At 40.6% G+C, this 23,760-nt stretch overlaps 1 long non-coding RNA gene across 1 annotated transcript; it reads left to right on the top strand.

Annotated features, from left to right (window-relative positions):
- Positions 1-767: 767 nt before the first annotated feature.
- On the top strand, positions 768-22,838 carry LOC144365313 (uncharacterized). The gene is made up of 3 exons (XR_013423621.1): positions 768-851; positions 11,710-11,855; positions 22,712-22,838. It is a non-coding gene; the product is annotated as an uncharacterized LOC144365313 (long non-coding RNA).
- Positions 22,839-23,760: the final 922 nt, after the last annotated feature.

Raw genomic sequence — 23,760 nt, 5'->3', positions numbered from 1 at the left:
GCCCCCGGTTGCCACAGTTTACCTACAAACACAGAATTCAGCACTTCTGCCTCATGTTCATTGGAAAATCAGAAACCATGTCCTCAGGTCACTTAGATGGAGACCCAGCTTTTATGGTCTCACTACAAAGGAAGCTAAAGCTCCTGACAACATCATATATTTCAAGAGCCCAACCTCAGAGGCAGTTTCTCAAGAAGTCTTTAGGCCAGCAAAGCTCCATGTTTGTGAAGTGTTTATCCTGTCCCTTACTTATGGAAACTCCTCTACCACCTCCAAAGTTGTGAACTCCAGAGCATTTTCCATTCCACATATGTATTCAAAGATTTTCTAACTCTTCTCCTCGAATTGCGTCTTACTTGGTTCGAGGGTAATATCAAGGCATTGTTCTGGATGACAGTGGAAAGATTTTTGAGTAGCACATATTTGCATACACATTGGATTCATTTTCCTATTTTCCATTCCAAATACTGAATCCCTGACACTAAGCCATACCCTACTAGACTCTGACTACAAATTCTTATATGATGAAGAAATATAACCCAAACACAATAGAAATTCAAGCAGTTCAGAGGAGGCATGGTGTGTTGTTAGACAGGCCTTTTACATTATAAAGGGTAGGTGTTATGAATCTATTCCAATGTAATAGTTCTCCATGTGTTTTTAATGTTAACAAATATGTGAATTCCTGTCTCCCTTTCTCTGTAGCCTATTCAGCACATGTATTTTTACATGCACATATAGAATCTTATCTGATTTCACAGCTACATTCTTGTGAGGTGGCTGACTTGCCAGATACAAACTGTGAGAAGAGATCACTCCTCCTAAATGCTGTTGGAACTGAAAATCAACCTGTGAGTAACCTTCCTACATGAACAACAGGATACATAAATCCATGTTCAGTAAAATAAATATTTTGGATCTGTGGATGATATATATTTCATGATGAATTTCAATTGGCAATTATATTTCTACTTTTTAATGTGTCTGTGTGTGTGTTTTGTGTGTGTGTATATATATATATATATATATATATATATATATATATATATGTATATATACACACACACACTCTCCAGATTTTTCAAAATATTAAATATATGTGTCTTATTTTACACTCCCTAAATTCATGTTCATGTTTGTGGATTTATAATCAACTCTTCACAAGATTATTCTCAGAAATATTCATCCACCTGAAATACATATTTGTTTCCTAGTACTGAAAACTAAGTTCAGTGAATGGTGCATAGAAATCCTAACATTTCTACAGTAACTGACCCTGTTTAACATCAATGCAAGTAAAATCCTGTGGGACAAGATGTGTATTTAAACATTCATTTTTATTCAACACTGCTACATTAATATTTCTTCAGTTTATCCACATCATAAGATATATATTTCATCCTCACGTTCACAAATTTCTAGGCATTTGGTTCACTTTCAATCAAATCCTGCTTCAGAACACATGTATTCCTCCATGTTTCTGGACTGGTCTTTTCATGAGACTTCTTTCCAAACACATTATTTTGGATTTCCATAATCACTTTTGAAGATAAACTCACACACCATTAAGGGTAAACCATAAACCCAATATTACCATTAGATGTACAACTGGTTAAAATGAATCATTCTGTATCAGTATAAGATTTCCTAAATATTTTCAGATATCAGTTCAATCCACTATTTAAATGAGAACTATTTATATCCTTCATTCACAGTATGGTCTTTTCATGCATTATCTGTATACTCATAGACCCAGGGTCCACCTATTTGTACCCCGGAATGCTAATTTATATGTCTTCAACATATTGCTCCCAAAAATGGTGGAAGAAATACTCATGTCACCTGATCGACATATACATTTTATCACAGTGATATTCTGGACACAATTGCAGAGGTCACATTTATGATTGTACCAAAGCCTAATTGGAAAGTGAGCAAGGATTACTAAAAACATCCTTGTCCAGGTTGCCTAATGCTCTCAAATGTCAATCCTATTGCTGACTACACATTGGTTTCTGCCTAAGATTATATATTCAACCTAAACCCTGTTGAAAATGCCTAATCTTATCACTCACATTATACTTTGCCTGATTTCCTAATTATTATATTCATATCTGCTTACCTACATATTTTGCCCAGTTCATCATTGTCACTGACTCTTCACATGTGCTGACATTTACATTCACTTTTTTCTAACAGCTACCCTATTGCTAAAGAACTTTTGGTCCAAATTTCATGCTCAGTATTCTTCTGAAACCTACTGACTATCTTCCTAATCATACCTAGTATCCCTTTTTGACTGGATGTTCTCTTCTACATTGAATCATCCAAGGTACAAGGTCCTGAGCCATTGTATATGGATTTATCAAAGACATCTGTACAGAATGTAATTCAAAGCTAAGTATACCAATCAAGGGCCCAATGCCCTTATGGCCTTCAAATCTTACTTAGATTTTTGTTTTCATACATATATTTCACCTCTATATTATTATAAATATCACAGGTTCCCAATACCATTCTTCATCCAGCAGAATGATTCCTAACCCAAATCGAACATGTTCTTAACCCCAGGCATACACTGTTCCCTCAATCTAACTTGACACAAGAGCAGGGACAGAGTTGGTCTTACAATACAGGAATGTAGGGGCTCTTTCACCTGCTTAGAACTTCAAAGGTCCATGCAGAAATTATCCCTGGTGAAGATGTAGGCTGCTAGGAATGAACTGAGAGAGCAAATGTCATCTTCTGTGGCAAACAACCTGGTCAGAAAGAAGGGGTGTGTCTGAATGAGCCTCTCTCTACTTAATGTAGACAAGATCGACCAAACCAGGCCTGTGTGGAGAGATTTTCCTGGGTGCCTATGGTTGATATACCATTCTAAGTTTTGAAAGTGTCACAGGAAGCAGGGGTTGCCTCCATCTCATGGGACCCTTGGAAGCATCAGTTAGGACAAAGTTGTTTCCAAGGCAGTGACCTCATTCAGTTCCTGAAGGAAGTGACCTCACCACACTCCCTTGGTGATAGAACTCTCTGAAATTGTAATCCAGGAAGCCAGGCACCCATAGGCAGTCCCAGTGCCAGTCTCAGTGGGCTCACTTGTTTGGATTTACCAAGGACAGAGTCAGTCTTTCTTGGTACCTACACATGTGAGGATGGCCAATTGCCAGGAACGCTATGAACGGGGTCTTTCCTGAAAAAGCAGGTAGTGGCTCACCCCTGGCTCCTGACAACTTCACAGAATTTGCCAAGGAGGCCAGATCTGAGACAGGACAGGCCATTTCATGGGAACATAGTATGGCCCACCAGTCAGAGGACACTGCGGGTAGTCACAGACTTTCTTGGGGGAAGGAGGTGGCTTTGTGGGTGTGGGTGTGAGTTTGTGGTTTGGTCTCATGTTCTGAGAAGAGCTAAGAAAGGCAGTTTGTTTGGTTTGTAGTGGACTGTTTCTAGCAGGTCTTTTGACAAGGCGAGGGTTGCTATGTCTGTGTATCCCACTGTGTCCGTGGTTGTAGACATTAGAAAAAAAAATGCATGAATGGATGTGTACTGTCTAGTAGAAAGCTTCCAGCATTCATTTTGCCCTATTTAAATGGACTTCAGCTTGCCTTATCCATGGGCAATACCTAGTATCTTCCTAAATTCCTGTTTTCTTCCTGAATTCTGGCCACTCTTCACAATATGCTCATGGTTTTGTGTCCAAGATATGTACCACCTCCAAGCTTGGTGACATGACCATGTACTACATAGCTGAAAGGAATGGCGAGCATCTCAGAAAACTCAGATATCAGTGGGCCCAGTAAAGTCTCAGTGGAGAAACCCTGCTTTGGGCCTTTTGCTTCCCTATTGTTCTGTTTCCCTGGATGTCAGCAAGGTCTTTGCCTCAGGACACCGCTTTGTGAAGCCAGAAAAATACAGTTTTCAAATGCAAAAGAATGGGCATCACCTGTGGCTCTTTGCTTAATTGCTTTGCAAAGGGATGTGTCTGAATCAGCCTCTTGGCCCTGTGTGAGGCTGTGGCTTAGATTGTCAGCACCTGATGGATCTCAAGAAAGATCCCATATGTTCTTCCAAAGCAAATATGGCAAAAAAGCAGTCATGGTGGATGAAGTCTCTCGCCTTTCTTTGTAAGGTTTCTGACCTCCATTAAGTGAGAATAGGGATCCTTTGGGTCAAATGATTTTTTCAAAGCCCTGCAGAGGCTAGCTATTATGTGCTTGGGTTTTCTCATGACTCCAATTCACACAAAGAATCTATACCCCACCATCAGCAGGCATCAAATTGGAGAAGCTCAGCAGTATTAAAGGAAGGCCTAATTGATCACTCCTGGTTCAAAGAAAGGGTGTCCAGGCCACCCTGATATTAGCCAAATGAGGGGCAAGTAAGCTTATTGTGGACACTTTTTTAGGCTGCGCCCCTCATGGGAACCTCCAGACAGAGGTTATGAGGATTGTCTATATGGTAGCAGATGAGGGCCTTGTGGCAGTGTTTTGGTTTGAATTGTGGTCATTTGCGTGGCTGTGGAAGAGATGACTGGGTTCGCCTGGGCTTGAACTCTGGTGTGATTCCCCTTGGAGACTGAGTTCTGAACTGACCTCAAAGAAGTATTGCCATGAATTGTGTTGGGATTTTTCGAGGCCATGCATGAGAGTCCCCCCTGGAAACTGAGATCGAAGCCCAAGGTGAATTTCCACAGAACACTGGGAATCTCAGTCAGCATATCACATGATTTTATTTTTAAAGACCTGGCAGCCATAGTTGATAGTCAAAACACACATGGACCTCACATTGTAGACCTCAGTGGGCCTGGTTTCATGTGACATTTTGGCCACTCTTCGGGAAGCCTTATTTGTGAGAGTTCTCCAGAGCTTTTATTGAAATGATCTTTCTCACCATTTAATGGTTCCTGAATGAATGGAAACCCACATTGCTTCCAACTTCATCCTTTAAAAATGGCTAGATAAATACCATGCAATCTTTGAAATTCCCATGACCAGGTGGCACTGGAGAACGTTTGGATGTCCTGTTGCTGATCATGAGTGTACCAGACAGATGCCTTGATTGACTGGGTTGCATGAAAATGATGTAGAACAGAGATGCCAGTAAGGTGGGGCCTGCTGAGTAGTGGGCCTAGAGCAGTGGTGTGCAGGTGTGTGATAATACATCTGTGGTGGGGCCATGTGGATCTGCCTAGGGCTTCCAAATGGCTTGTGACTGACATGGTGCAGACAGCAGACCCTTATATGTAAAGGTATTTGTTATATGAAGAGGTTTCAGGGCAGTGTTAAGAATCAGGTTGCTATGGTTGAGGGGCAAAGCTCTGTGAGATAGAAGCATGGTTGGTGCTTTTTCCTAGGATCCTGACCCACCACATTTGACAGAACTCCCTCCCGCACTGTGTCTCAGTTTAACTCTTTGAATTTCGTTAAGCGAATACCAAACTCCCAGTGCAGCAGGAAGAAACACCCCGAAAATTGGAGGATGACCAAATGCCTTCACAGTCCCCACGGAGAGACACTTAGCCCCCAGTTGCCACAGTTTACCTACAAAGAGAGAATTCAGCACTTCTGCCTCATGTTCATTGGAAAATCAGAAACCATGTCCTCCAGGTCACTTAGATGCAGACACAGCTTTGATGGTCTCACTACAAAGGAAGCTAAAGCTCCTGACAACAACATATATTTCAAGTGCCCAACCTCAGAGGCAGTTTCTCAAGTAGTCTTTAGGCAAGCAGAGCTCCATGTTTGTGGAGTGTTCATCCTGTCTCTTACTTATGGAAAATCCTCTACCACCTCCAAAGTTGTGAACTCCTGAGCATTTTTCATTCCACATTTTAATTCAAAGATTTTCTAACTCTTCTCTTCGAATTGCGTCTTACTTGGGAAGAGGTTAATGTCAAGGCATTGTTATGGATGAAAGTGGGAAGATTTTTGAGTAGCACATATTTGCATACACATTGGATTCATTTTCCTATTTTCCATTCCAAATACTGAATCCCTGACACTAACCCATACCCTACTAGACTCTGACTAGTAATCCTAATATGATGGAGAAACATAACAAAAAACAGAATAGAAATACAAGCTGTTCAGAGGAGGCATGGTGTGTAGTTGGACAGACCTTTTGCATTATAAAAAGAAGGTGTTATGAATCTATTCCAATGTAATGCTTCTCCATGTGTTTTTAAAGTTAGCAAATATGTGAATGCCTGTCTCCCTTTCTCTGTAGTCTATTCAGCACATATATTTTCACATGCACATAGAGAATACTACCTGGTTTCCCAACTACATTCTTGCTTGGTGTTTGACTTGGCAGATACAAACTGTGAGAAGAGATCACTCCTTCTAAGTGCTGTTGGAACTGAAAATCAACCTGTGCGTATGCTTTTTACTTGAACAACATGATACATAAATCCATGTTCAGTAAAATAAATATTTTGGATCTGTGGATGATATATATTTCATGATGAATTTCAATTGGCAATTATATTTCTACTTTTTAATGTGTCTGTGTGTGTGTTTTCTGTATATATATATATATATATATATATATATATATATATATACACACACACACTCTCCAGATTTTTCAAAATATTAAATATATGTGTCTTATTTTACACTCCCTAAATTCATGTTCATGTATGTGGATTTATAATCAACTTTTCACAAGATTATTCTCAGAAATATTCATCCACCTGAAATACATATTTGATTCCTAGTACTGAAAACTAAGTTCAGTGAATGGTGCATAGAAATCCTAACATTTCTACAGTAACTGACCCTGTTTAACATCAATGCAAGTAAAATCCTGTGGGACATGATGTGTATTTAAACATTCATTTTTATTCAACACTGCTACATTAATATTTCTTCAGTTGATCCACATCATAGGATATATCTTTCATCCTCACGTTCACAAATTTGGTTCACTTTCAATCAAATCCTGCTTAAGAACACATGTATTCCTCCATGTTTCTGGACTGGTCTTTTCATGAGACTTGTTTCTAAACACATTATTTTGAATTTCCATAATCACTTTTGAAGAAAAACTCACACCATTCAGGGTAAACCATAACCCCAGTATTACCATTAGATGTATAACTGGTTGCAAAAATGATCCTTTTTCAGTTTAAGATGTCCTATATATTTTCAGATGTCATTTCAATCCATTATTTAAATTGGAACCATTTATATTCTGCATTCACAGTATAATCTATTCACGCATTATCTCTATACTCATAGACCCAGGGTACACCTATTTGTACCCCCGAATGCTAATTTATACGTCTGCAACATATTGTTCTCAAAAATGGTGGAAGAAATACTCATGTCACCTGATCTACATATACATTTTATCACAGTGATATTCTGGACAGAAAATGCAAAGGTCACACTTATGATTGTACCAAAGCCTAATTGGAAAGTGTGCATGGATTACTCAAAACATCCTTGTCCAGGTTGCCTAATGCTCTCAAATGTCAATCCTATTGGTGACTACACATTTGTTTCTGCCTAAGATTATATATTCAACCTCAACCCTGTTGAAAATATCTAATCTTATCACTCACTTTATACTTTGCCTGATTTTCTAATGTCTATATTCATATCTGCTTTCCTACAAATTTTCCCCAGTTCATCATTGTCACTGACTCTTCACATGTGCTGACATTTACATTCACTCTGTTCTAACAGACACCCTATTGCTAAAGAACTTTTGGTCCAAATTTCATACTCACTCTTCTTCCGAAACCTACTGACTATCTTCCTAATCCTACCTAGTATCACTTTTTGACTGGATGTTCTCTTCTACATTGAATCATCCAAGGTACAAGGTCCTGAGCCATTGTATATGGATTTATCAGAGACATCTGTACAGAATGTAATTCAAAGATAATTATACGAATCAAGGGCCCAATGCCCATCTGGCCTTAAAATCTTACTTAGATTTTTGTTTTCAGACATATATTTAACCTCTATATTATTATAAATATCACAGGTTCTCAATACCATTCTTCATCCAGCAGAATGATTCCTAACCCAAATCGAACACGTTCTCAACCCCAAGAATACACTGTTCCCTCAATCTAACTTTACACAAGAGCAGGGACAGAGTTGGTCTTACAATACAGGAATGTAGGGGATCTTCCACTTGCTGAGAACCTCAAAGTCCATGCAGAAATGATCCCTGGAGAAGATGTAGGCAGCTAGGAAGGACCTGAGAGAGCAAAAGTCATCTTCCCTGGCAAACAACCTGGTAAAGATGAAGAGATGTGTCTGAATGAGCCTCTCTCTTCTTAGTGTAGACAAGATGGTCCAAACCAGGCCTGTGTGGAGAGCTTTTTCTGAGTGCCTATGGTTGATATACCATTCTACCTTTGGAAAGTGTCACAGGAATCAGGGGCAGCCTCCATCTCATGGGACCCTTAGAAGCAACAGTTAGGACAAAGTGGTTTCCAAGGCAGTGACCTCATTCAGTTCCTGAAGGAAGTGACCTCACCACACTTCCTTGGTGATGGAACTCTCTGAACTTGGGATCCAGGAAGCCAGGCACCCAGAGGCAGTCCCAGTGCCAGTCCCAGTGGGCTCACTTGTTTGGATTTACCAAGGACAGAGTCAGTCTTTCTTGGTACCTACAGATGTGAGGATGGTCAATGCCAGGAAAGCTCTGAAGAGGGTCTCTTCTGAGAAAGCAGGTAGTGACTCACCTCTGGATCCTGACAACTTCACAGCATTGGCCAAGGAGGCCAGATCTGAGACAGGACAGCTCACTTCAGGAAACATAGTATGGCCCACCAGTCAGAGGACACTGCAGGTAGTCACAGACCTCCTTGGGGAAAGGAGGTTGCTTTGTGAGTGTGGGTGTGAGTTTGTGGTTTTGTCTCATGTTCTAAGAAGAGCTAGGAAAGGTGGCTTGTTTTTTTTTGAGTGGACTGTTTCTAGCAAGTCTTTTGACAAGGCGTGTGTTGCTGTGTCTGTGTATCCCACTGTGTCTGTGGTTGTAGACATTAGAAAAGAGAATGCATCAATGTATTTGTCCTCTCTAGTAAAAAGCTTCCAGCATTCATCCTGTCCTATTTATGAATGGAGAGCTGCTTGCCTTATCCATGGGCAAAACCTACTATCTTCCTATTTTCCTTTTTTCTTCCTGAATTCTGGCCACTCTTCAGGTTAGGCTCATGGTTTTGTGTCCAAGATATGTACCACCTCCAAGTGTTGTGACATGGTCATGTACTGGATAGCTGAATGGAAAGCATCTCATAAAACTCAGATATCAGTGGGCCTAGTGAAGTCTCAGTGGAGAAACCCTGCTTTGGGCCTTTTGCTTACCTATTGTTCTGTTTCCCTGGATGTCAGCAAGGTCTTTGCCTCAGGACACTCTTTTGTGAAGGCTGAAGACAACAGTTTTCCAATGCAAAGGAATGGTTATCACCTGTGGCTCTTTGCTTAATTGCTTTGCAAAGGGATGTGTCTGAATCAGCCTCTTGGCCCTGTGTGAGGCTGTGGCTTAGATTGTCAGCACCTGATAAATCTCAAGGAAGATCCCATATGTGCTCCCAAAGCCAAAATGGCAAAAAAGCAGTCATTGTGGATGAAGTCTCTCGCCTTCCTCTGTAAGGTTCCTGATCTCCCTCAAGTGAGAATAGTGATCTTTTGGGTCAAATGAGTTTTTCAAAGCCCTGCAGAGGCTAGCCATTATGTGCTTGGGTTTTCTCATGACTCCAATTCACACAAAGAATCTATACCCCACCATCAGCAGGTCTCAAAGTGGAGAATCTCAGCAGTATTAAAGGCAGGCCTATTTGATCACTCCTGGTTCAAAGGAAGGTGTGCAGGCCACCCTGACATTAGGCAAAGGAGGGGCAAGAAAGCTTATTGTGGACACTGTCTTTGGCTGCGCCCCTCATGGAGACCTCTAGCCAGAGTTTATGAGGATTGCCTATATGGAAGGAGATGAGGGCCTTGTGGCAGTGTTTTGGTTTGAATTGTGGTCATTTGTGTGGCTGTGGAAGAGATGACTGGGTCCGCCTGGGCTTGAACTCTGGTGTGATTCCCCTTGTAGACTGAGTTCTGGAACTGACCTCAGAGAAGTATTGCCATGAATTGTGTTGGGATTTTCTGAGGCCACGCATGATAGTCCCCCCTGGAAACTGAGATTGAAGCCCAGGGTGACTTTCCACAGAACACTGGGAATCCCAGCCAGGATATCACATGATTAAATTTTTAAAGACCTGGCAGTCATAGTTGAGAGTCTAAACACACATGGACCTCACATTGTTGACCTCAGTGGGCCTGGTTTTATGTGATGATATGGCCACTCTTTTAGAAGCCTTGTTTTTGAGAGTTCTCCAGAGCTTTCATTGAAATGATCTTCCTCACCATTTAATGGTTCCTGAATGAATGGAAACCCACAGTACCTCCAACTTCATTCTTTAAAAATGGCTAGATAAATACCATGCAATCTTTGAAATTCCCATGACCAGTTGGCACTGAGAACTTTTGGATGTCCTGTTGCTGATCATGAGTGTACCAGACTGGTGCCTTGATTGACTGGGTTGCATGAAAATGATGTAGAACAGAGATGCCAGTAAGGTGGGTCCTGCTGAGTAGTGGGCCTAGAGCAGTGGTGTGCAGGTGTGTGATCAAACATCTTTGGTTGGGCCATGTGGATATGCCTAGGGCTTCCAAATGGCTTGTGACTGACGTGGTGCAGCCAGCAGACCCTTATATGTAAAGGCATCTTGTTATATGGAGAGGTTTCAGGGCAATGTTCAGAATCAGGTTGCTATGGTCAAGGGGCAAGCTCTGTGGGATAGAAGCATGGTTGGTGCATTCTCCTAGGACCCTGACCCATCACACGTGACAGAACTTCTTCCAGCACTGTTTCCCAGTTGAACTTATTGTATTTCATAAAGGAAAACCCAAACTCCCAGTGCAGCAGGAAGAAACACCCCGAAAAGTGGAGGATGAACAAATGGCTTCACTGTCCCCAGTTGGAGACCCTTAACCCCCGGTGGCCACAGTTTACCTACAAACAGAGAATTCAGCACTTCTGCCTCATGTTCATTGGAAAATCAGAAACCATGTCCTCCAGGTCACTTAGATGCAGACCCAGCTTTGATTGTCTCAGTACAAAGGAAGCTAAACCTCCTGACAACAACATATATTTCAAGAGCCCAACCTCAGAGGCATTTTCTCAAGAAGTGTTTAGGCCAGCAGAGCTCCACCTTTGTGAAGTGTTTATCCTGTCCCTTACTTATGGAAACTCTTCTACCACCTCCAAAGTTGTGAACTCCTGAGCATTTTCCATTCCACATATGTATTCAAAGATTTTCTAACACTTCTCCTCGAATTGCGTCTTACTTGGGGCGAGGGTAATGTCAAGGCATTGTTCTGGATGAAAGTTGGAAGATTTTTGAGTAGCACATAGTTGCATACACATTGGATTCATTTTCCTATTTTCCATTCCAAATACTGAATCGCTGACACTAAGCCATACACTACTAGACTCTCACTACGAATCCTAATATGATGAATAAATATAACCGAAACACAATAGAAATGCAAGCAGTTCAAAGGAGGCATGGTGTGTAGTTGGACAGGCCTTTTACATTATAAAGGGTAGGTGTTATGAATCTAGTCCAATGTAATAGTTCTTCATGTGTTTTTAATGTTAACAAATATGTGAATTCCTGTCTGCCTTTCTCTGTAGGCTATTCAGCACATGTATTTTTACATGCACATATAGAATCTTACCTGGTTTCCCAGCTACATTCTTGTGAGGTGGCTGACTTGGCAGATACAAACTGTGAGAAGAGATCACTCCTCCTAAATGCTGTTGGAACTGAAAATCAACCTGTGAGTAACCTTCCTACATGAACAACATGACACATAAATTCATGTTCAGTAAAATAAATATTTTGGATCTGTGGATGATATATATTTCATGATGAATTTCAATTGGCAATTATATTTCTACTTTTTAATGTGTCTCTGTGTGTGTTTTGTTTTTATATATATATATATATATATATTTATATATACACACACACACTCTCCAGATTTTACAAAATATTTAATATTTGTGTCTTATTTTACACTCCCTAAATTCATGTTCATGTATGTGGATTTATAATCAACTTTTCACAAGATTATTCTCAGAAATATTCATCCACCTGAAATACATATTTGTTTCCTAGTACTGAAAACTAAGTTCAGTGAATGGTGCATAGAAATCCTAACATTTCTTCAGTAACTGACCCTGTTTAACATCAATGCAAGTAAAATCCTGTGGGAAATGATGTGTATTTAAACATTCATTTTTATTCAACACTGCTACATTAATATTTCGTCAGTTGATCAACATCATAGGATATACCTTTCATCCTCACGTTCCCAAATTTCTAGGCATTTGGTTCACTTTCAATCAAATCCTGCTTCAGAACACATGTATTCCTCCATGTTTCTGGACTGGTCTTTTCATGAGACTTCTTTCCAAACACATTATTTTGGATTTCCATAATCATTTTTGAAGCAAACCTCACACACCATTAAGGGTAAACCATAACCCCAATATTACCATTACATGTATAACTGGTTGGAATGAATGATCCTGTATCAGTAAAAGATTTCCTATATATTTTCAGATATCAATTCAATCCATTATTTAAATTTTAACCATTTATATTCTTCATTCACAGTATGGTCTATTCATGCATTATCTCTATATTCATAGACCCAGGGTACACCTATTTGTACCCCCGAATGCTAATTTATATGTCTTCAACATATTGCTCCCAAAAATGGTGGAAGAAATACTCATGTCACCTGATCGACATATACATTTTATCACAGTGATATTCTGGACACAAAATGCAAAGGTCACACTTATGATTGTACCAAACCTAATTGGAAAGTGAGCAAGGATTACTAAAAACATCCTTGTCCAGGTTGCCTAATGCTCTCAAATGTCAATCCTATTGGTGACTACACATTTGTTTCTGCCTAAGATTATATATTCAACCTCAACCCTGTTGAAAATGCCTAATCTTATAACTCACTTTATACTTTGCCTGATTTCCTAATGTCTATATTCATATCTGCTTTCCTACATATTTTCCCCAGTTCATCATTGTCACTGACTCTTCACATGTGCTGACATTTCCATTCACTCTGTTCTAACAGATACCCTATTGCTAAAGAACTTTTGGTCCAAATTTCATACTAACTCTTCTTCCGAAACCTACTGACTATCTTCCTAATCCTACCTAGTATCCCTTTTTGACTGGATGTTCTCTTCTACATTGAATCATCCAAGGTACAAGGTCCTGTGCCATTGTACATGGATTTATCAGAGACATCTGTACAGAATGTAATTCAAAGCTAAGTATCCCAATCAAGGGCCCAATGCCCTTCTGGCCTTCAAATCTTACTTAGATTCTTGTTTTCATACATATATTTCACCTCTATATCATTATAAATATCACAAGTTCCCAATACCATTCTTCATCCAGCAGAATGATTCCTAACCCAAATTGAACATGTTCTTAACCCCAAGCATACACTGTTTCTTCAATCTAACGTTACACATGAGCAGGGACAGAGTTGGTCTTACAATACAGGAATGTAGGGGATCTGTCACCTTCTGAGAACCTCAAAGATCCATGCAGAAATTATCCCTTTAGAAGAGGTAGGCAGCTAGGAAGGAACTGAGAGAGCAAAAGTCATCTTTTGTGGCAAACATCCTGGTCAGAATGAAGGGGTGTGTCTGAATGAGCCTCTCTCTTCTTAATGTAAACAAGATGGACCAAACCAGGCCTGTGTGGAGAGCTTTTCCTGGGTGCCTATGGTTGATATACAATTCTAAGTTTTGAAAGTGTCACAGGAAGCAGGGGTAGCCTCCATCTCATGGGACCCTTGGAAGCATCAGTTAGGACAAAGTAGTTTCCAAGGCAGTGACCTCATTCAGTTCCTGAAGTAAGTGACCTCACCACACTCCCTTGGTGATCTAACTCTCTGAACTTGTAATCCAGGAAGCCAGGCACCCAGAGGCAGTCCCAGTTCCAGTCTCATTGGGCTCACTTATTTGGATTTACCAAGGACAGAGTCAGTCTTTCTTGGTACCTACACATGTGAGGATGGCCAATTGCCAGGAAAGCTATGAACGGGGTCTTTCCTGATAAAGCAGGTAGTGGCTCACCCCTGGCTCCTGACAACTTCACAGAATTGGACAAGGAGGCCAGATCTGAGACAGGACAGGCCATTTCGAGGGAACATAGTATGGCCCACCAGTCAGAGGACACTGCGGGTAGTCACAGACTTCCTTGGGGGAAAGAGGTGGCTTTTTGGGTGTGGGTGTGAGTTTGTGGTTTGGTCTCATGCTCAGAGAAGAGCTAGGAAAGGCAGTTTGTTTGGTTTGGAGTGGACTGTTTCTAGCAAGTCTTTTGACAAGGCGAGTGTTTCTATGTCTGTGTATCCCACTGTGTCCGTGGTTGTAGACATTAGAAAAGAAAATGCATCAATGGATGTGTCCTGTCTAGTAGAAAGCTTCCAGCATTCATTTTGCCCTATTTAAAATGGACTGCGGCTTGCCTTATCCATGGGCAACACCTAGTATCTTCCTAAGTTTCTGTTTCTTCCTGAATTCTGGCCACTCTTCAGAATAGGCTCATGGTTTTGTGTCCAAGATATGTACCACCTCCAAGCATGGTGACATGACCATGTACTACATAGCTGAAAGGAATGGCGAGCATCTCAGAAAACTCAGATATCAGTGGGCCCAGTAAAGTCTCAGTGGAGAAACCCTGCTTTGGGCCTTTTGCTTCCCTATTGTTCTGTTTCCCTGGATGTCAGCAAGGTCTTTGCCTCAGGACACCCCTTTGTGAAGCCTGAAAAAAACAGTTTTCAAATGCAAACGAATGGGCATCACCTGTGGCTCTTTGCTTAATTGCTTTGCAAAGGGATGTGTCTGAATCAGCCTCTTGGCCCTGTGTGAGGCTGTGGCTTAGATTGTCAGCACCTGATGGATCTCAAAAAAGAGACATATGTGCATCCAAAGCCAATATGGCAAAAAAGCAGTCATTGTGGATGAAGTCTCTCACCTTCCTCTGTAAGGTTGCTTACCTTCATCAAGTGAGAATAGGGATCCTTTGGGACAAATGAATTTTTCAAATCCCTGCAGAGGCTAGCCATTATGTGCTTGGGTTTTCTCATGACTCCAATTCACACAAAGAATCTATACCCCACCATCAGCAGGCCTCAAAGTGGAGAAGCTGAGCAGTATTAAAGGCAGGCCTATTTGATCACTCCTGGTTCAAAGGAAGGTGTCCAGGCCACCCTGACATTAGGCAAATGAGGGGCAAGTAAGCTTATTGTGGACACTATCTTAGGCTGTGCCCCTCATGGAAACCTCCAGCCAGAGGTTATGAGGATTGTCTGTATGCAAGCAGATGAGGGCCTTGTGGCAGTGTTTTGGTTTGAATTGTGGTCATTTGTGTGGCTGTGGAAGAGATGACTGGGTCCGCCTGGGCTTGAACTCTGGTGTGATTTTCCTTGGAGACTGAGTTCTGGAGCTGACCTCAGAGAAGTATTGCCATGAATTGTCTTGGGATTTTTCGAGGCCATGCATGAGAGTCCCCCCTGGAAACTGAGATCGAAGCCTAGGGTGAATTTCCACAGAACACTGGGAATCTCAGTCAGCATATCACATGATTTTATTTTTAAAGACCTGGCAGCCATAGTTGAGAGTCAAAACACACATAAACCTCACATTGTAGACCTCAGTGGGCCTGGTTTCATGTGACATTTTGGCCACTCTTCGGGAAGCCTTATTTGTGAGAATTCTCCAGAGCTTTTATTAAAAAGATCTTTCTCACCATTTAATGGTTCCTGAATGAATGGAAACCCACAGTACCTCCAACTTCATCCTTTAAAAATGGCTAGATAAATACCATGCAATCTTTGAAATTCCCATGACCAGGTGGCACTGGAGAACCTTTGGATGTCCTGTTGCTGATCATGAGTGTACCAGACAGATGCCTTGATTGACTGGGTTGCATGAAAATGATGTAGAACAGAGATGCCAGTAAGGTGGGGCCTGCTGTGTAGTGGGCCTAGAGCAGTGGTGTGCAGGTGTGTGATAATACATCTGTGGTGGGGCCATGTGGATCTGCCATGGGCTTCCAAATGGCTTGTGACTCACATGGTGCAGACAGCAGACCCTTATATGTAAAGGTATTTGTTATATGAAGAGGTTTCAGGGCAATGTTAAGAATCAGGTTGCTATGATTGAGGGGCAAAGCTCTGTGGAATAGAAGCATGGTTGGTGCGTGTTCCTAGGATCCTGACCCACCACATTTGACAGAACTCCCTCCCGCACTGTGTCCCAGTTTAACTCTTTGTATTTCGTTAAGCAAATACCAAACTCCCAGTGCAGCAGGAAGAAACACCCCGAAAATTGGAGGATGACCAAATGCCTTCACAGTCCCCACGGAGAGACACTAAGCCCCCAGTTGCCACAGTTTACCTACAAAGAGAGAATTCAGCACTTCTGCCTCATGTTCATTGGAAAATCAGAAACCATGTCCTCCAGGTCACTTAGATGCAGACACAGCTTTGATGGTCTCACTACAAAGGAAGCTAAAGCTCCTGACAACAACATATATTTCAAGTGCCCAACCTCAGAGGCAGTTTCTCAAGTAGTCTTTAGGCAAGCAGAGCTCCATGTTTGTGGAGTGTTCATCCTGTCTCTTACTTATGGAAAATCCTCTACCACCTCCAAAGTTGTGAACTCCTGAGCATTTTTCATTCCACATTTTAATTCAAAGATTTTCTAACTCTTCTCCTCGAATTGCGTCTTACTTGGGGAGAGGGTAATGTCAAGGCATTGTTATGAATGAAAGTGAAAAGATTTTTGAGTAACACATATTTGCATACACATTGGATTCATTTTCCTATTTTCCATTCCAAACACTGAATTTCTGACACTAACCCATACCCTACTGGACTCTGACTAGTAATCCTAATATGATGGAGAAAAATAACAAAAAACAGAATAGAAATACAAGCAGTTCAGAGGAGGCATGTTGTGTAGTTGAACAGACATTTTGCATTATAAAAGGAAGGTGTTATGAATCTATTCCAATGTAATAGTTCTCCATGTGTTTTTAAAGTTAGCAAATATGTGAATTCCTGTCTCCCTTTTTGTGTAGTCTATTCAGCACATGTATTTTCACATGCACATAGAGAATCCTACCTGGTTTCCCAACTACATTCTTGTTTGGTGTCTGACTTGGCAGATACAAACTGTGAGAAGAGATCACTCCTTCTAAGTGCTGTTGGAACTGAAAATCAACCTGTGGGTATTCTTTTTACTTGAAAAACATGATACATAAATCCATGTTTAGTAAAATACATATTTTTGGATCTGTGGATGATATATATTTCATGATTAATTCCAATATGCAAATATATTTCTGCTTTTTAATGTGTCTCTGTGTGTTTTGTATATATACAAACACACACTCTTCAGATTGTTCAAAATATAAAATATATTTGTCTTATTTTACACTCCCTAAATTCATGTTCATGTATGTGGATTTATAATCAACTTTGCACAAGATTATTCTCAGGAATATTCATCCACCTGAAATACATATTTGTTTCCTAGTACTGAAAACTAACTTCAGTGAATGGTGCATGAAAATCCTAACATTTCTACAGTAACTGACCCTGTTTAACATCAATGCAAGTAGACTCCTCTGGGACATGATGTGTATTTTGACATTCATTTTTATTCAACACTGCTACATTACTATTTCTTCAGTTCATGCACATCATAGGATATATCTTTCATCCTCACCTTCACAAATTTCTAGGCATTTGGTTCAATTTCAATCAAATCCTGCTTCAGAACACATGTATTCCTCCATGTTTCTGGACTGGTCTTTTCATGAGACGTCTTTCCAAACACATTATTTTGGATTTCCATCATAACTTTTGAAGCAAAACTCACACACCCTTCAGGGTAAACAATAACCCCGATATTACCATTACATGTATAACTGGTTGGAATGAATGATCCTGTATCAGTATAAGATTTCCTAAATATTTTCAGATATCAGTTCAATCCACTATTTAAATGAGAACTATTTATATCCTTCATTCACAGTATGGTCTTTTCATGCATTATCTGTATACTCATAGACCCAGGGTACACCTATTTGTACCCCCAAATGCTAATTTATATGTCTTCAACATATTGCTCCCAAAAATGGTGGAAGAAATACTCATGTCACCTGATCGACATATACATTTTGTCACAGTGATATTCTGGACACAAAATGCAAAGGTCACACTTATGATTGTACCAACGCCTAATTGGAAAGTGAGCATGGATTACTCAAAACATCCTTGTCTAGGTTGCCTAATGCTCTCAAATGTCAATTCTATTGGTGACTATTCATTGGTTTCTGCCTAAGATTATATATTCAACCTCAACCCTGTTGAATATGTCTAATCCTATCACTCACTTTATACTTTGCCTGATTTCCTAATGTCGATATTCATATCTGCTTTCCTACATATTTTTCCCTGTTCATCATTGTGACTGACTCTTCACATGTGCTGACATTTACATTCACTCTCTAACAGACACCCTATTGCTAAAAAACTTTTGGTCCAAATTTCATACTCACTCTTCTTCCTAAAACTACTGGCTATCTTCCTAATCTTACCTAGTATGTTTTTTGACTGGATGTTCTCTTCTACATTGAATCCTCCAAAGTACAAAGTCCTGTGCCATTGTATATGGATTTATCGGAGACATCTGTACAGAATGTAATTCAAAGCTAAGTATCCCAATCGAGAGCCCAATGCCCTTCTGGCCTTCAAATCTTACTTAGATTTTTGTTTTCATACATATATTTCACCTTTATATATATATATATATATATATATATATATATATATATATATATATATATATATAATCACTGGTTTTCAATACCATTCTTCATCCAGCAGAATGATTTCTAACCCAAATCGAACATGTTCTTAACCCCAAGCATACACTGTTCCCTCAATCTAACTTGACACAAGAGAAGGGACAGAGTTGGTCTTACAATACAGGAATGTAGGGGATCTTCCACTTGCTGAGAACCTCAAAGTCCATGCAGAAATGATCCCTGGAGAAGATGTAGGCAGCTAGGAAGGATCTGAGAGAGCAAAAGTCATCTTCCGTGGCAAACAACCTGGTAACGATGAAAGGATGTGTCTGAATGAGCCTCTCTCTTCTTAATGTAGACAAGATGGACCAAACCAGGCCTGTGTGGAGAGCTTTTCCTTCGTGCCTATGGTTGATATACCATTCTAACTTTTGAAAGTGTCACAGGAAGCAGGGGCAGCCTCCATCTCATGGGACCCTTAGAAGCAACAGTTAGGACAAAGTGGTTTCCAAGACAGTGACCTCATTCAGTTCCTGAAGGAAGTGACCTCACCACACTTCCTTGGGGATGGAACTCTCTGAACTTGGGATCCAGGAAGCCAGGCACCCAGAGGCAGTCCCAGTGCCAGTCCCAGTGGGCTCACTTGTTTGGATTTACCAAGGACAGAGTCAGTCTTTCTTGGTACCTACAGATGTGAGGATGGTCAATTGCCAGGAAAGCTGTGAAGGGGGTCTTTCCTGAGAAAGCAGGTAGTGGCTCACCTCTGGCTTCTGAAAACTTCATAGAATTGGCCAAGGAGGCCAGATCTGAGACAGGACAGGCCACTTCGGGAAACATAGTATGGCCCACCAGTCAGAAAACACTGCGGGTAGTCACAGATCTCCTTGGGGGAAGGAGGGTGCTTTGTGGTTGTGGGTGTGGGTTTGTGGTTTTGTCTCATGTTCTAAGAAGAGCAAGGAAAGGTGGTTTGTTTGGTTTGGAGTGGACTGTTTCTAGCAAGTCTTTTGACAAGGCGTGTGTTGCTGTGTTTGTGTATCCCACTGTGTTTGTGGTTGTAGACATTAGAAAAGAGAATGCATCAATGGATGTGTCCTGTCTAGTAAAAAGCTTTCAGCATTCATCCTGTCCTATTTATGAATGGAGTGCTGCTTACCTTATCCCTGGGCAAAACCTACTATCTTCCTAATTTCCATTTTTTTTCCTGAATTCTGGCCACTCTTCAGGATAGTCTCATGGTTTTGTATCCAAGATATGTACCACCTCCAAGCGTTGTGACATGGTCATGTACTGGATAGCTGAATGGAATGGCGAGCATCTCAGAAAACTCAGATATCAGTGGGCCTAGTGAAGTCTCAGTGGAGAAACCCTGCTTTGGGCCTTTTGCTTACCTATTGTTTTGTTTCCCTGGATGTCAGCAAAGTCTTTGCCTCAGGACACTCTTTTGTGAAGGCTGAAGAAAACAGTTTTCAAATGCAAACGAATAGTTATCACCTGTGGCTCTTTTCTTAATTGCTTTGCAAAGGGATGTGTCTGAATCAGCCTCTTGGCCCTGTGTGAGGCTGTGGCTTAGATTGTAAGCACCTGATGGATCTCAAGAAAGATCCCATATGTGCTTCCAAAGCCAATATGGCAAAAACGCAGTCATTGTGGATGAAGTCTCTCACCTTCCTCTGTAAGGTTCCTGACTTCCGTCAAGCGAGAATAGGGATCCTTTGGGTCAAATGAGTTTTTCAAAGCCCTGCAGAGGCTAGCCATTATGTTCTTGGGTTTTCTAATGACTCCAGTTCACACAAAGAATCTATACCCCACCATCAGCAGGCCTCAAAATGTAAAAGCTCAGCAGTATTAAAGGCAGGCCTATTTGATTACTCCTGGTTCAAAGAAAGGTGTGCAGGCCACCCTGACATAAGGCAAATGAGGGGCAAGAAATCTTATTGTGGACACTGTCTTTGGCTGCGCCCCTCATGGAGACCTCTAGCCAGAGTTTATGAGGATTGTCTATATGGAAGAAGATGAGGGCCTTGTGGCAGTGTTTTGGTTTAAATTGTGTTCATTTGTGTGGCTGTGTAAGAGATGACTGGGTCCACCTGGCCTTCAACTCTGGTGTGATTCCCCTTTTAGACTGAGTTCTGGAACTGACCTCAGAGAAGTATTGCCATGAATTGTGTTGGGATTTTCTGAGGCCAGGCATGAGAGTCCCCCCTGGAATCTGAGATTGAAACCAAGGGTGACTTTCCACAGAACACTGGGAATTTCAGCCAGGATATCACATGATTAAATTTTTAAAGACCTGGCAGTCATAGTTGAGAGTCAAAACACACATGGACCTCACATTGTTGACCTCAGTGGGCCTGGTTTTATATAAAGATATGGCCACTCTTTGGAAAGCCTTGTTTGTGAGAGTTCTCCAGAGCTTTCATTGAAATGATCTTCCTCACCATTTAATGGTTCCTGAATGAATGGAAACCCACAATGCCTCCAACTTCATTCTTTAAAAATGGCTAGATAAATACCATGCAATCTTTAAAATTCCCATGACCAGGTGGCACTGGAGAACCTTTGGATGTCCTGTTGCTGATCATGAGTGTACCAGACAGGTGCCTTGATTGACTGGGTTGCATGAAAATGATGTTGAACAGAGATGCCAGTAAGGTGGTGCCTGCTGAGTAGTGGGCCTAGAGCAGTGGTGTGCAGGTGTGTGATCAAACATCTTTGGTGGGCCATGTGGATCTGCCTAGGGCTTCCAAATGGCTTGTGACTGACATGGTGCAGCCAGCAGACCCTTATATGTAAAGGCATCTTGTTATATGGAGAGGTTTCAGGGCAATGTTCAGAATCAGGTTGCTATGGTCAAGGGGCCAAGCTCTGTGGGATAGAAGCATGGTTAGTGCCTTCTCATAGGACCCTAACCCAACACACGTGACAGAACTTTTTTCAGCACTGTTTCCCAGTTGAACTTATTGTATTTCATCAAGGAAACCCCAAACTCCCAGTGCAGCAGAAAGAAACACCCCGAAAATTGGAGGATGACCAAATGGCTTCACTGTCCCCACGGGGAGACACTTAGCCCCCGGTTGCCACAGTTTACCTACAAACAGAGAATTCAGCACTTCTGCCTCATGTTCATTGGAAAATCAGAAACCATGTCCTCCGGTCACTTAGATGCAGACCCAGCTTTTATGGTCTCACTACAAAGGAAGCTAAAGCTCCTGACAACATCATATATTTCAAGAGCCCAACCTCAGAAGCAGTTTCTCAAGAAGTCTTTAGGCCAGCAAAGCTCCATGTTTGTGAAGTGTTTATCCTGTCCCTTACTTATGGAAACTCCTCTACCACCTCCAAAGTTGTGAACTCCAGAGCATTTTCCATTCCACATATGTATTCAAAGATTTTCTAACTCTTCTCCTCGAATTGCGTCTTACTTGGGGCGAGGGTAATATCAAGGCATTGTTCTGGATAACAGTGGAAAGATTTTTGAGTAGCACATATTTGCATACACATTGGATTCATTTTCCTATTTTCCATTCCAAATACTGAATCCCTGACACTAAGCCATACCATACTAGACTCTGACTACGAATCCTAATATGATGAAGTAATATAACCCAAACACAATAGAAATGCAAGCAGTTCAGAGGAGGCATGGTGTGTAGTTGGACAGGCCTTTTACATTATAAAGGGTAGGTGGTATGAATCTAATCCAATGTAATAGTTCTCCATGTGTTTTTAATGTTAACAAATATGTGAATTTCTGTCTCCCTTTCTCTTTAGCCTATTCAGCACATGTATTTTTACATGCACATATAGAATCTTACCTGGTTTCCCAGCTACATTCTTGTGAGGTGGCTGACTTGGCAGATACAAACTGTGAGAATAGATCACTCCTCCTAAATGCTGTTGGAACTGAAAATCAACATGTGAGTAACCTTCCTACATGAACAACAGGATACATAAATCCATGTTCAGTAAAATAAATATTTTGGATCTGTGGATGATATATATTTCATGATGAATTTCAATTGGCAATTATATTTCTACATTTTAATGTGTCTGTGTGTGTGTTTTGTGTGTGTGTATATATATATATATATATATATATATATATATATATATACATACACACACTCTCCAGATTTTTCAAAATATTAAATATATGTGTCTTATTTTACACTCCCTAAATTCATGTTCATGTTTGTGGATTTATAATCAACTCTTCACAAGATTATTCTCAGAAATATTCATCCACCTGAAATACATATTTGTTTCCTAGTACTGAAAACTAAGTTCAGTGAATGGTGCATAGAAATCCTAACATTTCTACAGTAACTGACCCTGTTTAACATCAATGCAAGTAAAATCCTGTGGGACAAGATGTGTATTTAAACATTCATTTTTATTCAACACTGCTACATTAATATTTCTTCAGTTGATCCACATCATAGGATATATATTTCATCCTCACGTTCACAAATTTCTAGGCATTTGGTTCACTTTCAATCAAATCCTGCTTCAGAACACATGTATTCCTCCATGTTTCTAGACTGGTCTTTTCATGAGACTTCTTTCCAAACACATTATTTTGGATTTTCATAATCACTTTTGAAGATAAACTCACACACCATTCAGGGTAAACCATAAACCCAATATTACCATTAGATGTATAACTGGTTGGAATGAATGATTCTGTATCAGTATAAGATTTCCTATATATTTTCAGATATCAATTCAATCCATTATTTAAATTTTAACCATTTACATTCTTCATTCACAGTATGGTCTATTTATGCATTATCTCTATACTCATAGACCCAGGGTACACC

This window comes from Ictidomys tridecemlineatus, chromosome 7 (assembly GCF_052094955.1).
Source record: "Ictidomys tridecemlineatus isolate mIctTri1 chromosome 7, mIctTri1.hap1, whole genome shotgun sequence".
In the NCBI taxonomy this organism is placed as follows: Eukaryota; Metazoa; Chordata; class Mammalia; order Rodentia; family Sciuridae; genus Ictidomys; species Ictidomys tridecemlineatus.
The sequence above is the reverse complement of the archived record's forward strand: the minus strand, read 5'-3'. Positions and strand labels throughout refer to the sequence as shown.